Source organism: Cupressus sempervirens, chromosome 11 (assembly GCF_028749045.1).
Source record: "Cupressus sempervirens isolate cs-2001-9-10 chromosome 11, ASM2874904v1, whole genome shotgun sequence".
Classification (NCBI taxonomy): domain Eukaryota; kingdom Viridiplantae; phylum Streptophyta; class Pinopsida; order Cupressales; family Cupressaceae; genus Cupressus; species Cupressus sempervirens.
Window position 1 is genome coordinate 763,597,533 of NC_143128.1, and position 16,944 is coordinate 763,614,476.

General features: G+C 38.2%; 1 pseudogene; it reads right to left on the bottom strand.

Moving 5' to 3' along the window:
• LOC149531846 (hyperosmolality-gated Ca2+ permeable channel 4.1 pseudogene) overlaps positions 1-15,576 on the bottom strand; it is a 74,768-nt pseudogene extending 59,192 nt beyond the window's left edge.
• Positions 15,577-16,944: the final 1,368 nt, after the last annotated feature.

A 16,944-nucleotide genomic window follows, 5' to 3' on the forward strand; every position in this document is an offset into this window, starting at 1 on the left:
AGATTATAGCTTCTTGTGGTGGTATTGAGTTGTAAGGGATTTTGGATTGTAATCTAGTTGTAATCACTAGATAATAAGAATATTGGATTTTTTATTGGTGGAAAAAGTCCAGGGATTGGGTGAGTCACATTAAATCTTTGTTTCTTGTATTATCTTCTATGTGCTTGATTTATTTATGATATTGGTTATATTTGAATGTAATTGTTATTTTTGTTTTTTGTTACTCCTGACAATCATCCACACCATATTTTTCTCTTGGGTAGTGTTGGAATTATAATTCACCCCCCTCTTAGTTTTTTGAAGTCTTAATTAGACACCAAGAATCTAGGGTGGGGGGGATGGGGTGAATCGGATATGTAATACTTCAATCTTTTCAACAATTCTATAATGCATTCACCAAATTTACCATCTCATATCCAATTTCTTTTACATGCATAACTTATAACATCAAATTGTAATAGAATATATATCTAATATATCAATAAAATGCATGAAAAGTAATCACATAACACAAAGATTTTGGTTACCCAGAAACACTTCAGAATGAAGGTAAAAATGGGGTGGCGATGACACCCAAAAATCTTTACTACTATAGTAATAAAGTTAACCTATTAGGTTACAATGTTTGACCATATCAATGATCTACCCTATGATGGATCTACCCTATTAAAAAAATTTCAGCCTATGTCGCGAGCGCGCACATATCGAGGCACACACGCTTTGCAAAGACAAGAAAGGAAGGGAGGTTATAAAACCCCCCTTCCCCCTTTTTTCACTTCATTTTCAAGAGTGCTGAGAGGAAGGTATGAAACCTCCCCCCTCCATCCCCATGAAATCTTGCACTCGTGCGCACGCGCAGGAGAAGAAGTGCATGGCGTGCGCTACTGCTGCGCCTTCTTGGTGCACGTGCGACATTGTCGTTGTGCCCCTTTAGGCCGCACAGTGCAACCACTGCAGTGCACCTTCTGGGTCACACGCCCTTTTGGATGCATGGTGGCATGGCTACTCTGCGCGCCTCCTAGGCCGTGTGTGACCACCGCTCCGCATGCCCTTTTGGATGCTCGGTGGCGCGATCGCTGCGCGTGCCTTCTGGGTCGCGCACGGTCATCGCTTCGCATGCCATTTTTTGACGTGCAGCGATGCAACCACTACATGCGCCTTCTAGGCCACATGTGATGTGTGTCGTGCCACCACGATGCCCTTTTGGACACGAGCTTGTGGCCTCTGCCGCACCCTTCTTGGTGTGCGCAGCACCATCGTCGTGCTCCTCTCCGATGCGCGCATGCGGCCACTATCGCAAACCCCATTTTATTTATTTATTATTTTATTATTATTTTTTAATTTTTTTTTTTTTATATATATATGATCAAAAAATGGAAAATAATAATAATAATAATAATAAAAGAAAAACAAATCACAACAAATAAAATAAGTTCTAGAATATTATTTTTCATTTTAAAAAAAAATGTTTTATATGTATCCAGTAATTAATCATTTTTTCTTTCCTTTGTGATGTGTAGGTAATATAATCAAATGGTGTCCACATTCGAATAAAAAACAAAGCTAGTTGCGTACAAGTTCCAAGGCGTAACCCTGAAGTCACGATTGCACAATGAACACTCTGAGATCAAAGACATAGAACTTGGACACACAAACTTGGGAGAGTTTTTGAGGGTTTGTAACAACCCAACTAAAAGATCTTCTTTGAGATCCACCTTAATCCGGTCTGGATTGGTAAATCTAGCATCACATCCTGGGACCATTCAGTTAGCTAAATTGATTATGACCTTATCTCGACATTTTGTTCTTGAGGAAAGGGTGGTAAAGAGGATCACTGGGGAAGTGGTCTTAGATCTATGACCTGATAATATCAAGAGGGTTTTTCACCTACCTAGAGCTAATTAGTTTATCAAGATTTAATATGAAGCAACTGAGAGGTGGCATAAGGATCATCACCAAGAGGCTATTGACATCATATATTCCTCATACTTCATTGAGAAGCCATCTCGGGGAAAGATAATTAGTAAAGTAGATATGGCTCGAGGATACATGAAGGATGACATTGGATATTCAATCATTCTCTTGAGTAGAGTTATGGGATTGCTTGTAGCGGGTCATCTTGCTGCATTCATGGTTAACTTTATTGAAACCATCAGACACATAAAGATGCCATTGGATTGGGCCACCACACTTAGTGAGAACGTGTGTGATTAGTTGCGGATAGTAAAGGACAAAAAGAAGTTCTATATGACTTCTTATGTGGTATATCTACTTGCAACAAGAGCCACAGACTATCCCAGATTGTACAAGAAGGGCAGTATGTAGGATCCTAATGCATGGCCATATATAGTTTATCCTCAGCTAGTTAAGAAGAAGCTCTCACCTCAAAGAAAAGAGTATAGGATTGTCAATGATGCCTTCATCTTTTCTATCATTCGATTCATTGAAGGGGATTATGGGAAAAGATTATCTGATGAGGCTAAGGTACATATCACATCTCTTGGTGCATATTTCATCTAGTTCCAAACATTCACATACATTCGGGTTGGTGGTGCATCTATCCATCCAAAGAAGCTCCCACGGTACCCAAGTGACAAGTTGGTTCTAATGGAAATTTCTCAGCAGATTGAGTTAGCTTATGAAAGGATCAAGAAACAACGAAGGCCTTGTTGGGATTGGCCTTTTGTAATAGGAGCATACCAAGTAAAGAGAAAGTAGGATATCCTGACTTTCGAGTGGGAATGGGAGAACTATCCTCTCGAAGAATATAATTCTCCCCAGCCATTCTTCGACAATGTTGGTAAAGTAGAAAATCTGGCAGGAAAAGAGTTCTACCACAAGGAGGCCATTGAAGATCATTGGATGAATGCCACAAATGATTATGATGTCTGTATCAGGGACTATTGTAGAATTACTTTGTATTTAGTAGAGAAGGCTCTCCATTTGACCATCTCAGATGAGATAAGGCTACAAGATTCGTAGGAGCTACTAGTTCCCTTATTCAATACAGATAAAGTTGGCAAGAGGCCTATTCTGAATGCAGAAGTTGATAGGGAGGAAGGAGATGATATTAATCATCGAGCAAGACATTTCATCAGAATGACAAAGAGTTGGATCAAGAAACCTTTTCCACTTGATCCAATTTCAGACATGGTGATATTCCATGCACATGCTCACCCAGAAAGGGTAAAGGGGAGGAAGGTCACAGTTCCTATTTTTGTGGTCCAGTCTCCTATCAGGCTAGAAATAGTCTACTAGCTTGATCATTTAGTGAGATACTACCATCCATCAGAGAAGAAGAAATAAAAGAGGAAGACAACCTCTCCTCAGAGGATCTAGATAGAGCATGTTGAAGAATCGGCCCCTTTGCAGCAACATCAATCTACTCCCCAAGACCCTCGAGACCCTAGAATTTCTCATATCCAAGTTGATTTTCCATTACCTCCTATTTTGTCAAGCCAACAAGAAGAAGGAGAGATTCCAGAGACATCCATTCATTTGATTCATGAAGAACTTGCTTCTTCTATGGTTTCATAGAAGAAAAGGAGGGTCAAGGTTAGAATGAAAAAAAGGAAAAGAGTTCGTAAAAGATTAGTGCCTAATCCATCTATTCTTGAAACCATTCCTGAGGAAGAATCAGATGAGGATGAAATAGAGTCAGATGGGGAGGAAGAGCAAGTGCCTCTACAAGGGAGAACCCAACTTGCCAAAGCTACAGAATTGGAAAGAAAGAAGAATGTCACAAATACCCCACCACCCACCCAAGCTGAAATGGTAGAGCTCTCTTCTTCGAAAGATGAAGTACAATGATGGGTGAATGAGAAAAGGGAGCTAGGTGATGATATTTTCTCCATTCCAGATTTTGATTTCATGCCAGTGGGTACAAAATTGGTTGGAGATAAGATTAGAGATACTCCTATAGGTGAATTTCAATAGCAAGATTGGACACAGATGCCACCTGAGACACAAGCTCCTCATCCAACTCCCCCATCTTCAACTTAGGTTGTGATGGTAGATAAGGTTTCAGTGACACCTTCACCTCTGAGTTCAGAGGAACATGTTCAGAAGGAATCATCATTACAGGGAGAACTAGAACCAAGGACTACTAGTGAGCCATCAAAAGAGGCACAGGTAATGGAATGTATACAACAGCCTTCCCAGGAAGTTGAGGATCAAACTATGGGATCTATAGAAACTAAGACTATAGAAGAAGATGCCTCACAACAGGAGACTCCAAGCAAGAGTGACAAAGAGAAGGAGGTAGTTGAACACATCCCTTCATCATCTAGAGCCAAGGTTATAGAAAGACATATCTTGAGATCGTTTCGGAAAGAAATAATGAGAAGTGCTAAGCATCAATTCCTTGCTTCAGAGGATGATATTTGTGACATTGCAGAGATTTTGAACAAGCCCGATTCTCCATTACAAGATGCAACACCATTTGCATTCATTACCACTACTCGAAATCAGGACTTATTTGCACAAGTAGCTCATCCTTCGAAAGGAACAGATGAATAAGCTACTAGCCTTCAGGACTATGAAGTGAAGGATATCATGTTAGGGAAGCCTACACATGATACTTCTTGACAGATGATGACTATGGGAGTCAAAGAGGTTCTTAACTATATGGAATGTGATGAGATTGAAATCAGAGCACCTTGAAGGCAAGTTGAGATCTTGAAAGGATATCTAGTTGAAGTTATTGGTCCCCTTGATTTTGAATGCCTTGAGGAGACTTTTACTACCATTCTTAGAGAAGGGGAAGGTGTACAACTCAATCCATTCTTGAGAGCTTTTCAGGATTGGCGAAACAACTTTGAGGATAGGGGTGTCACTATAATTACAGGAAGTTTGAAATTATTACATGCTACACAAGACAATGTTGATAAGATCATGGCAATTTTGAGATAGGACTTTAGTATTATGGATGAGGTACGGGTTTGGAGAAAGGATTTGCAAATTCTACAAGCCATAAAAGGACAAAGGTACCACATTTTGATTAATGTATATACGGGAGAAGAGCTAGACATGATAGATGATTGGATAGAAAAGATTGTAGAGGGAAATAAAGTGATGGAAACATTGGATGATGAGATAGATAGGCTTAAGGATCAAGCTCAAGAGCAAATTTTGGAAGCAGAAAAGTTATATAGTGATGCATGCTTGGATATTTTTGAAGATGAAGAATGAGAGAAGCTTTTACCAGTTGAGGTAGTTGTGGAATACTTCAGAAAGACTTTAGAGGAAGCATCCAGTGATGAAGACATCAGGCAAGCCTTCAGGATAGAAGAAGCATTGTTAGATTTGGATACCAAACTTAGAGATTTTTCAAAAACTCAAATTGAGGTGGACAACTACAGACAAAAGGTCAAAGATAAGTATGAGGCTTTGGATCTTCTCGATGCTGCTAAGATTACTAAGATTATAGAGAAATTCAAGGGCAAACATCCAAACATATCTTTAGGATAAAGATGAGCAAAACCTAGATGCCAGAATTCCAATTTTGACACAGTAAAATTTTGAGATTTTGACCCAATCGAGGTCTGCAGGTCTACAGCTTCGCCATTTAGAGGCGTACCGACAGTTGACTGCCAGTTCCAAAATAGCACTTTCCATGCATTGGAAATGCATTTTGATAGAAAGTTAACTCCGACACACATCAAGTGAAGGGCCAACTTCTATTTTTGGTCTCTCCGTGCACTTCTACTTCGACTGATGGCTTCCTCCTACTTTCTCTCTCATGCTTTCATTGTTTTTGACATGTAAAGGGCTCATGCATCCAATTAATGAATAAAATATGGATGAAGTCCCTCTAAACACCAGTTAGATTACCAATTTGTATATATTTAGTTTTTTTAAATGTTTTAAAAGCATTTTATTGCATCAAGATATTTCTCACTCTCAACACAAATTGAGGAGATGATTTCTTATAAATACCCCATTGTAAAATGTCAAAAAGGCTGCCATTATTGTGCAATAAAGATATGCTTTTGGTGCTAGCATTTGGAGTGTAGTTATTCTTGCTTGAATGTGTCATTGTTTTGTTGATTTATTCATGAGATTGTGATTGAGCCAAAGGTTTATTACGTTGTTTTTGGTTGTATGATCTTTTAGTTTTGTTGTTTGCTACAGATATATGAATTCTGTTGATGTAACAAGCTTGAGAAGAGATCACCCAATTGTGTCTACATAGCTTTTTGTCTCGCATGAGTGCACTTTCCATGGCCTTGCAATTTGATGAAGAGTGAAACATCATTTGATTTGTTAAAGATTCTCACCGATGATTGCATCAGTGGATTCTAGGAAGCGCTGCTCCTATTTTCATTGGTTTCCTACTGATTTCTTCAAAGGTTTAACTCGCAGCGTGTTGTATTCTATAGCTTATGTCCATTTAGGAATTTCAATTTCAAGTTATTTACTTTTAGTTTCGTTATTTTCTTTGCTAACCCCCTATTAGAATAGGACCTCATAGTAGCTACATTGTTAGAGTTGCATTCATTGAAAAATAGAAAATAGAAAATATTGTTCTTGTGGTGTGATATTTTGAGACAGCGAATAGATTTTACTTGATTCCAAGGTAAAAGAGTTTTTGGAACTAGAAAAGCCCTCCTCATGAACATTCACATTTATCTTCTACTGAGCAGATTTTGGTACGTTGAAAGAAAAACATTGAACCTTGGAGTGGATCCTTAAAAATATTTTCTTTTCAAGAGAGGAATTACACTATGGCTTCCTGTCATTGACCTCATGCAAATAAAATGCCAAACAGAAGTGGTGCTAGAAGGAGGGCCTACAAAGAACCTATTATTGGAAACAAGAAATATTTTGACAAAGTTTCATAAATTTTTCACCCTTGCAATAATCTACAATACGTAAAAAGTTTAGAAATCACTTCTGAAATTTTTAGAAATTCAGGTCCGCAGGTCCGCAGATCCGCAGGTCCGCAGCTTTGCAAATCTGCAACTCTCCAAAACTCTGTGGTGCACAAAATTTAGAAGAACTGAGGAAGTGTACTTCTACAGAGGTGCACTTTTCCCAGAATTGATACAAGTTGGAAGATATTGATCCTAGATCCCCATTCCAGTGAGCATTAAGATCTTCACCAAGCCACCAAGAATTTCTAGAGCTTACTCATTTGTGTAAGCCACGTAGTGACAGAGGAATACCTCGAATTCAACCACTTCCATTTGAAATTTCATCATCTTCTTCTACTCCACCACCCATTCAACCACCAGGTGGACCTCCACATATTCCAACACTCCCATCACCATTCCAGCCACCTTCAGCTCCACAAAATCCTCTGATGGCCTTTTTTGCAAACGTAGTTGATTCACCCCTTAGCTTGAGAGGTGCCCTCCATAACCTCCCTAAGAATCTCAAGAAATTTTGTCCAAGGTTTATTTATGGAGAAACAAGAATTGCCAAAGAAAATGTCAAGATTTCTAAGGAAATTTGCAACCAAAAGCAAATTGCTAATGAAGATGTGGTTCTTCGTTTATTCCCCCACTCTCTGGGGGAAATTTCCTTCAATTGGTACGTAAACCTACCACCAGGATGTATTGGAGACTGGGACACTTTTGAAAAATCATTTTTGGAACAATTCAAAACATTCATCAATCCAGCAGTGATACATCAACAATTCATATCAATAAAAAGGGACCCAGCTGAAACAGTTTCATGCTTCAATCATTGTTTTCATATGGCCTACCGCAAGTTTGGAAACATCGTACACAATTCTGGTTGAAGCTGCCATCCAAGTTTATTTCAATTCCATGGATCCTCTTACTGCAATTTTTCTGAGAATACTTCTTGCAAAAAATATTGACATATTGGACAAAGTCTTTGCGGAAGCAATCACGTTCACAAAGCAAGCTAATCCTAATGGAGCAGGAATGATGCTTCCTACACAAATAGTTCCTACTATGCCAATAGTTCCTATGGGAGCACCCACCGTACCTAGTTAGTTCATACCTATGAACCCAGTTCCATTACAATAGGTACTCGCTCCACAAACTCAAGCGATAACATATCCAGGGTATGAGCCCTCAAAAATAGCCTTCTTTGAACAAAAGGCAACGGTTCCTATGGAAGCAGATAACAATCTCCTTTTAGAAGTTGGTTAGATGAAGAAAACCATGTCACAAATGAACAATGAATTGACTCATCTTAGATTGTCTCAAGGAAAAAGTAACAACTTCTAGAGAAACAATGTTGGCCCCTATAGCAACAATTTTGGTCAGAATTACAATAGGAACTTCAACAATAATGGTAACAACAATGCAAGAAACAACGGGGGAGGAAACAACTTCAACCCTCCTGATCGCAACAATGGCTTCCAAAGACAAAATTTACAATGGAACACTAGACCAAATAATGGAAGCATTCCTGCTGATAACAACAACATTCAGTATGCTGACATTAATCAGTATGATGATGGCCAAAATATACCTAGCAACGATGGTGCATACTACAATGGTAATCAGGATGTGAATCAAAACCCACCAATGAATGATAATCCTCCTCCTATTCAATTCAATGCAATGTTATTAGAATCTTATGATTCTACACAGAATGTACAAGTGGAACAACAGGCAAGTGAAGAATTCTCATTCCCTTTTAGTCAAGAACCTGATCTTCAACACGATGAGATGTTTGCCTTTGGAAATGATAATCGAAACACATATAATCTCAGAAACAAAAAGGATCCCTTGACCAATGGAATTCCTCTTAGTTTGCAATCAACCCCACCTGATCCTAGAGCAAGCAACAATCCACCACTGATAAGGCTAGCCCAAGGAGGACTATAGTATCAAAATCAAGTGAACATACCAACAATACTAAAGAACCCTACTTGGTCTACTAAAAAATATAATGCGTTTGAAGACCTGAAGAAAATGAAAGCCAATATGTCCATGTTCGACATGTTGTAGAATTGTCCACAACAAAGAGAAGCACTCATGAAGACATTGGATAATACAAAGGTTTCCCATAACATGAATAATGTCCCTCAAAAGATGCTGCTACAACAAGCAAATGTTGTAGAAGCAATGCCCACTATGTTCAAGGACAAATTCGAGGTACCCCTATTTTTGCTGAGCATAAGGATATATGGAAAGAATCTTCACAATTGTCTTATTGATTCAGGAGCCTCGTGTAATGTGATGCCATTGTTAATAGCTCAAAGGTTAGGATTTAATCCTCAACCCTCTAACTGAGTGGTAATACAGTTGGATAAAAGAAAGGTAAAAGTCATTGAAGTATTGAAAGATGTGTGAATACAGCTAACAGTTGATCCTCGGATCTAGGATATTGTTGACATACATGTAGTGGACATCCTAGAAACATACAGATTACTCTTGAGTAGAGAATGGACAAAATGTCTTAGAGGATGGTTCTCTATAGATTTTACTCAATTATGGTTGCCATGGAAAGGTTTGAACAATCAAATCAAGATACATGTTGAGCCCAAACTGAAAACAATGATCACAGATTACAATGCCCCGAATGAGATAGCATTCTTACAATTTGACTTGGGTTTGTACAAAGTAATGGCATTGAACATGGTTCCAAACAAGACATATCAAGACCAAAATGAAGAACCTAAGGTGTCGATACGCAAAAGTGAGACCGTGACACAATTCATAGAAAGTATGGTGACTAATCTACAGTGTTTAGGAGAGGAAGCTAACCCCAGTATCCTCCTCCTTCTAGGATTTTTCCGATTACACAAAGTTAGTCATTCAGAGTTTGAATGTTCAACATGTCAAGAAGTAATAGGAAAGGTTTTGAAACAAATAATGGGAAACAAGAGTAAAAAGACCTCAAGTGATGGAATTATTGAAAGTCAAGATTTAGTGAATTCATCCAACCTTATTGAACAAATTGAAGAGGAAAGTGAAGATCTAAATGTATCATATAGAGTTACCTCTTCAGATGGTGGAGGTTTATCTTCTCCTCCTCCTGGGATGATCAAAGTTCAGAGAAGAAGACGATATGTCAAAGGTAAAGGATGGACTTCAATAGTCATTCATCCTGAACCTAAAGTTAAAAAAATCATTGAGCTAATAGGGGAAATTCAGGAGAAGCAAGAAAAACACACTCTTCCTCTATCCATGGGGTATGAAGGAGATTCGTCAAGCCCTACACGAGAAAAGTTACAATGGGTTCCCAAGAAATAGTCTTTCAAGATTGAAGTAAAAAAAAAGTTAAGGATAAATAAGAACAAATTCAGAAAACCCAAGGAAAATATAGTTTGGACACTCCGCTTCGATGGTTCTAGATGAAAATCAAGAGCCAGTGTAGGTATTGAACTAATCAACCCAAAAGGTAGGTCATTCTATGCCTCATATCAATTGCAGTTTAGATGTACTAATAATGGTGTAGAATACAAAGCCTTGATTCGAGGACTTCTCTTTGCATTGGAAAAGGGAGTCACTGCTCTTATAATCAAAGGGGATTCTCAATTGGTGATAAGACTAGTAAAATCCATATACTCATGCAATGACAGAAGATTAATCACTTACAGGAAAAGGGTATGGGATATAATGGATGACTTTGAAGCTTTGAACATCAAATCCATTCCAAGAAGAAAGAATGTGGTAGCAGATGCCCTTGCTATTTCAGCCAACGCTTTACAACCAATAGAAAGAACAAAGTTGAAAAGATTCTCAGTTGAATTAGTTGCCATTCTTGCCATTCCTGACAATATCACAAACTTTCAGGTCTTCCAAGATGATCAACATATACTCAAGTTTATTATGTGCAATCACCATTTCCAAGGACAAGAGATTGATGATACACTTGAAGAAAAGCTTGAAGATGATGAGCTGGAGGGTGATGATGGAATCCTTAATTTGAAAACCAATAGTATTCCGAAAGGGATGGTTGAACTTGAACACATCTTTGACTGTGACGAATCAACACTCAATAGAAAGGAAACTCAAGAGAAAGGAATCAAAGAATGTGACTTGTACAATTTAGGTACTGATGAAGAACCAAAAATGATACAAATAGGAAAAGCATGCAATCAAAAGGAATGGTATGACATGCTCAAGTTGCTCATTGAGTATAAATTTTTTATTGCTTGGAGCTATGAAGAGTTAAAGACTTATGATCTTGAGATTATCACACATGACATCCTGTTAAAACCAGATGCTAAACCTTTCCAACAAAGACAAAGACTAGTAAATATGATAATTGAACCATTGATTATGAAATAAGTCAAAAAACTCCTGGATGCTAAGATCGTAATTCCTATCCGTCATTCCACCTAGGTAGCAAATTTGGTCCTTGTAAGGAAAAATATTAGAGAGATTTTCCTTTGTGTTAACTTTTGTAAATTGAACTTGGCATCTCAAAAGGATAACTACCCTCTACCCTCATTAGATGAAGTGTTGCAGATCATTAATGGTTCAAAGATGATATCATTCTTGGACAGTTACTCAGGATATAACTAGGTGATGGTTGATGAACAACCAAGTGGGGAACATTTTCCTACAGAAGGATGCCTTTTGGGTTGATTAATGCGAGAGCTACATTTCAATGAGAAATGGATGAAGCTTTCAAAGGATTGATAAATAGGTGTATAGTCATCTACATGGATGACTTGACTATCTTTTCAAAAGATTGAAGTACTCATATTGCCGATCTAAGGCAGGTATTCAATAGATGTCGTAGGTATGGCATATCACTCAATCCCAAGAAATGTTCATTTGGTGTTACTAAAGGAAAGCTCCTGGGACATGTCACTTCTGAAGTTGGAATTTCCATTGATCTAGATAGAGTTGAGTCTATTTTGAAGTTAGCACCTCCTCACAGTCGAAAGGAATTAAAATCTTTCTTTGGAAAGATAAACTTTTTACACAAATTCATAAGTGGTTTCGCAGAGATAGTCCACCCCCTCAATGATTTACTCAAAAAGAGGGCTAAAACAGAATGGGTACTAGAGATAAAGAAATTCTTCCAAGATATCAAGATTTCCATTTCCACAGCCTTGATTTTGGTAAGTCCAGACTATGAGTTACCTTTCAAGATCTATTCCTTTGTTTTCAAACATTCTTGCATAGGGATCTTGACACAAAAAAGAGAGGAGGATGAATGACCCATTGCTTTCATTAGTTGTCCTGTAAAGAACGCTGAGTTGAAATATTCAAATCTTGATAAATAGTCCTTTGCATTAATCAAGGCAGTAAAGAAGTTCTGTCACTACATACTCAAAAGTAAGGTGTATGCAATTGTACCTGACCCAACAGTAAAGACGCTTTTGATGCAGAATGAACTTGGTGAAAGAAGAGGAAAGTGGATGGCAATACTTCAAGAATTTGATCTAGAGACGCAAGCTATGCAATTAGTCAGAGGCCAAGGATTATCCAAAATGATCACTGACAACCAAGAAGGAAATCAAAAGGAATTCAAATTTGATGATGAAACTAATGAAGATGATCAAAAGAAGATGGTTGTATCACAAGTTGATATCAATCAAGGTGTAGTGATAGATGTTTGGTACCAGGATATTGTCTATTATCTCCTACAAGATCAATGCCGCAAGTGGATGAATAGTTCACAACATAGGGGAATTAAGATGAAATGTGAGTCTTACAAGTTACTTGGTACCAAATTGTATAAAAGGAACTATGAAGGGATCTATTTGAAATGCTTAGGACGTGAAGAAGCTAAGGATGTCCTAGAACATTTTCATGATAAGTATGGTATGGGACATGGTTCAATAGAAGCAACAGCTCACATGATTTTAAGATTGGGTTATTTTTGGCCCTCAATATTCAAGGATACTTTTGAACATGTGCGTTCCTATCATACATGCCAAACAAGTGCTAGCAAAGAGAGGCACCTAGCAATGCCATTGCAACCGGTATACGAGGTGCATCCTTTCGCAAAGTGGGGACTGGATTTCATTGGTCCAGTAAACCTACTGTCATCAACTAGACACACATTCATCCTTATAGCTACAGATTACTACACACGATGGACAAAGGCAAAGACTTTCAGAAATTGCACTGCTAAGGTGGTGACAGACTTTTTGGAAGAACATATTGTTACTAGATTTGGAATGTCGTTCGCTCTTGTATGTGACAATGGATCTGCATTTGCATCTGCATTCTTGACATAATGGGCATTTGAAAACAAATTCATCATTAGATTCTCCTTAAATTACTACCTACAAGGAAATGGGGTAGCAGAATCTACAAACAAGAATTTAATCACTATGATAAAATGACTGTTGAAGGAGAACCCTAGGGATTGGAATACACAATTGAAATATGCCTTGTGGATAGATCAGGTCAGAGTAAAAAAGGCCTTGGGTACTTCTCCCTATCTACTTGTTTACGAGAAAGAATCAATATTCCTATTTAATCTCAAGATTCCTGTTTTAAAATTCATGAGTGGGTATGCTGATGATACTAACAATGTAGAAATCCAATTGATGAATCTTCTAGAAATGGATGAGAAATGAACAACTGCATTAGAACACATGGCTAAGCATCAAGCCATTGTTAAGAGATGGTTCGACAAGAGGGCCACGATAAAATCCTTCAGGATTTCTAACCTAGTCCTACTTTGGGATAAGACGAAAGAAAAGCCAAGAAGCCATACCAAGTTTCAACGCTTGTGGACAGGCCCATATCAGATTGCAAAAATTCTCAGAGAAAACACATTTAGGCTAAGTTCCTTACAAGGGGAGTTTCTACCTTTGCCTGTAAATGGAGAATTTATGAAACATTATTTTGAAGCCTAAGAAAAAGAAAAAAAACAAAAAAAAATTAGTTAGGTTTCATTTCCGCACTTAGATTAAATTTTCATTTCTACAATGGTGTTTACTTCTGCAAGTGTGTTTCCTTTTTTCTAAGTTGTGTGTTTTCTTTTAAAGTCGAGTCAATCCTAGGGGGTAAGGTATACTTGGGAATTTTCTCAAGATTTCACTAACCACTCTTTGGTCCCAATTTCAGGAGGAGGTATTTCTTTGTCAAAACATTTCGATGATTGTGTGTTTTATACCAACCAAGCAACAGACATCTTTTATGGAATTAAAGTGACTTTTAGCCTGGAAATCCAAAGCCTAGACTAACAAGCTCTCAACACTTTGAAAATTTAAAGATTTGATGATGTTAGTTGTTGTTCAATTTCTTGTCAAAGATGACTAGAAATTATCCAAATTCTGACTGGATCAAATAGGAGGGGTCTCCTTGAAAGGTTGCTAAGATCATTGTTCAGTGTAAGAGTTTCTTAAAAGGTTCTAAAAGAGGAATGCAAGGGATGTTCATAAGATATCGAATCCAAGAAATGACACCAATGTTTTGGCTACATAATCTAAGCGTAGTTAGGATACAAAAAATTTCAAAAAGAAAAAAAAAGGGGACATCTTTAAGTCAGAAGGATTCTACCAATTTGAAATGGCTAGAGATGTGTTACAAAACAAAGTGCCTTGTAGTCAAAAGTATTGTTTCATCAAAAAGTAATGTTTTAAATGGTATGGAGTAATTATGCAAAAAGTCTAAAATGAAAAGAACGTGATATCCCGCCAAGAGCCCTCGAACTAATTCTCTTATCTAGTCAAACAATTGATTAACAAAGAGCCTTCATGGAAATTCTGAATGAATGAACTGGGAGGGGTGGAAGATTGTTTCGAGTTGATAGAGGACTTTGATTGATGACATCCTGACACATCAAAGAGAATGAATACAAAATGCACACACTGAGTTTGAAGGTGTAGACTTCAAAAATTTGGATTGCAAGGTCATCTGAGATACGCTTGAGGTGTTTGAAGTTCAGTTGGTGTTTGACACACAGTGGAAGAATGTTTGCTGATGAAGAAATGCCTTGGTCACTTCTTCCTTTTTTGGGGCTATTTGTTGTGGTATTCACAACACACACCCCATTCCTCACTAGGAATGGGGACCCCCTACTTTTTTCGACTCCTGGACTCATAGTTTGGGAGTCGAAAGAAGAAATCTGGGTTAAATAAGTTTTAAGAAAAAAAAAAATCTCACGTGCGTGTACATATCAAGGTGTGCACGCTTTGCAAAGACAAGAAAGGAAGGGAGGTTATAAAACCCCCCTTCCCCCTTTTGTCACTTCATTTTTAAGAGTACTGAGAGGAAGGTATGAAACCTCCCCCCCTCTATCCCCATGAAATCTCGCGCTTGCTCGCGTGCACAGGAGAAGAAGTGCATGGTGCGCGCGTGATGCGTTGTCGTCACATCCTTCTTGGTGCATACGTGATGCTTTCGCCATGCCCCTCTGGGCTGCGTGGTGTAACCAACACATTGTGCCTTCTAGGCCATGTGTGGCTACTACTTAGCCCACCCTTTTGGAAGCATGGCAGCCTGGCCACTACGTGGGCCTTCTGGGTCGCGCATGATCGCCGCTTTGCACGCCGTCTTGGACATGCAATGGTGTGGTCACTGCACGAGCCTTATGGGTCACGTGCGACCATCACTCCATGCACCCTTTTTGGACACATAGTGGCACGACTGCTATGCGTACCTTCTGGGTAGTGCAAGTCGTGCTACCGCGATGCCCTTCTGAATGTGTACGCATGGCCGCTGCCACAAACCCCATTTTATTTTTTAGTTATTATTTTATTTTATTTTTTTAATATTTATGATCAAAAAATGAAAATATTAATAATACTAATAAATTTTTTTTAAAAAAAAGAAAAAAAAATCACAACAAATAAAATAAGTTCTAGAATATCGTTTTTCATTTTTTTTAAAAATGTTTTATATGTATCTGGTAATTAATCATTTTTTCTTTCCTTTGTGACGTGTAGCTAATATAATGAAATGGCATCCACATCCAGATCAACAACAAAGCCAGTTGTGTACAAGTTCCAAGGTGTAACCCCGAAGTCATGATTGCACAATGAACACTCTGAGATCAAAGACACAGAACTTGGACACACAAACTTGGGAGAGTATTTGAGGGGTTGTAACAACCCAACTAAAAGATCTTCTTTGAGATCCACCTTAATCCAGTCTGGATTGGTAAATGCAGCATCACATCCTGGGACCATTTAGTCAGCTAAATTGATTATGACCTTATCTCAACATTTTGTTCCTGAGGAAATGGTGGTATAGAGCATCACTGGGGAAGTGGTCTTAGATCTATGACCTGATAATATCAAGAGGGTTTTCCACCTACCTAGAGCTGATCAGTTTATCAGGCTTTCATATGAAGCAGCTAAGAGGTGGCATAAGGATCATCACCATGAGGCTATCGACATCATATATTCCTCATACTTCATTGAGAAGCGATCTCGGGGAAAGAGAATCAGTAAAGTAGATATGGCTCAAGGATACATGAAGGATGACATTGGATATTCAATCATTCTCCTGCGTAGAGTTATGGGATTGCCTACAGTGGGTCATCTCACTCCATTCATGGGTAACTTTATTAAAACCATTAGACACACAAAGATGCCACTAGATTGGGCCACAACACTTAGTGAGAATGTGTGTGATCAGTTGCACATAGTAAAGGACAAGAAGAATTTCTATATGACTTCTTATGTGGTATATCTACTTGCAGTAAGAGCCACCAACTATCTTGGATTGTACAAGAAGGGTAGTATGCAGGATCCTAATACATGGCCGTATATAGTTTATCCTTAGCTAGTTAAGAAGAAGCTCTCACCTCAAAGCAAAGAGTATAGGATTGTTAATGATGCCTTCATCTTTGCCATCATTTGATTCATTAAAGGGGATTATGGAAAAAGATTGTCTGATGAAGCTAAGGTACAGATCACAGCTCTCGGTGCATATTTCATCCAGTTCTGAACATTCACATACATTCCAGTTGGTGGTGCATCTATCCATCCAAAAAAGCTCCCAAGGTACCCAAGTGACAAGTTGGTTCTAATGGAAATTTCTTGGCAGATTGAGTTAGCTTATGAAAGGATCAAGAAACAATGAAGGTCTTGTTGGGATT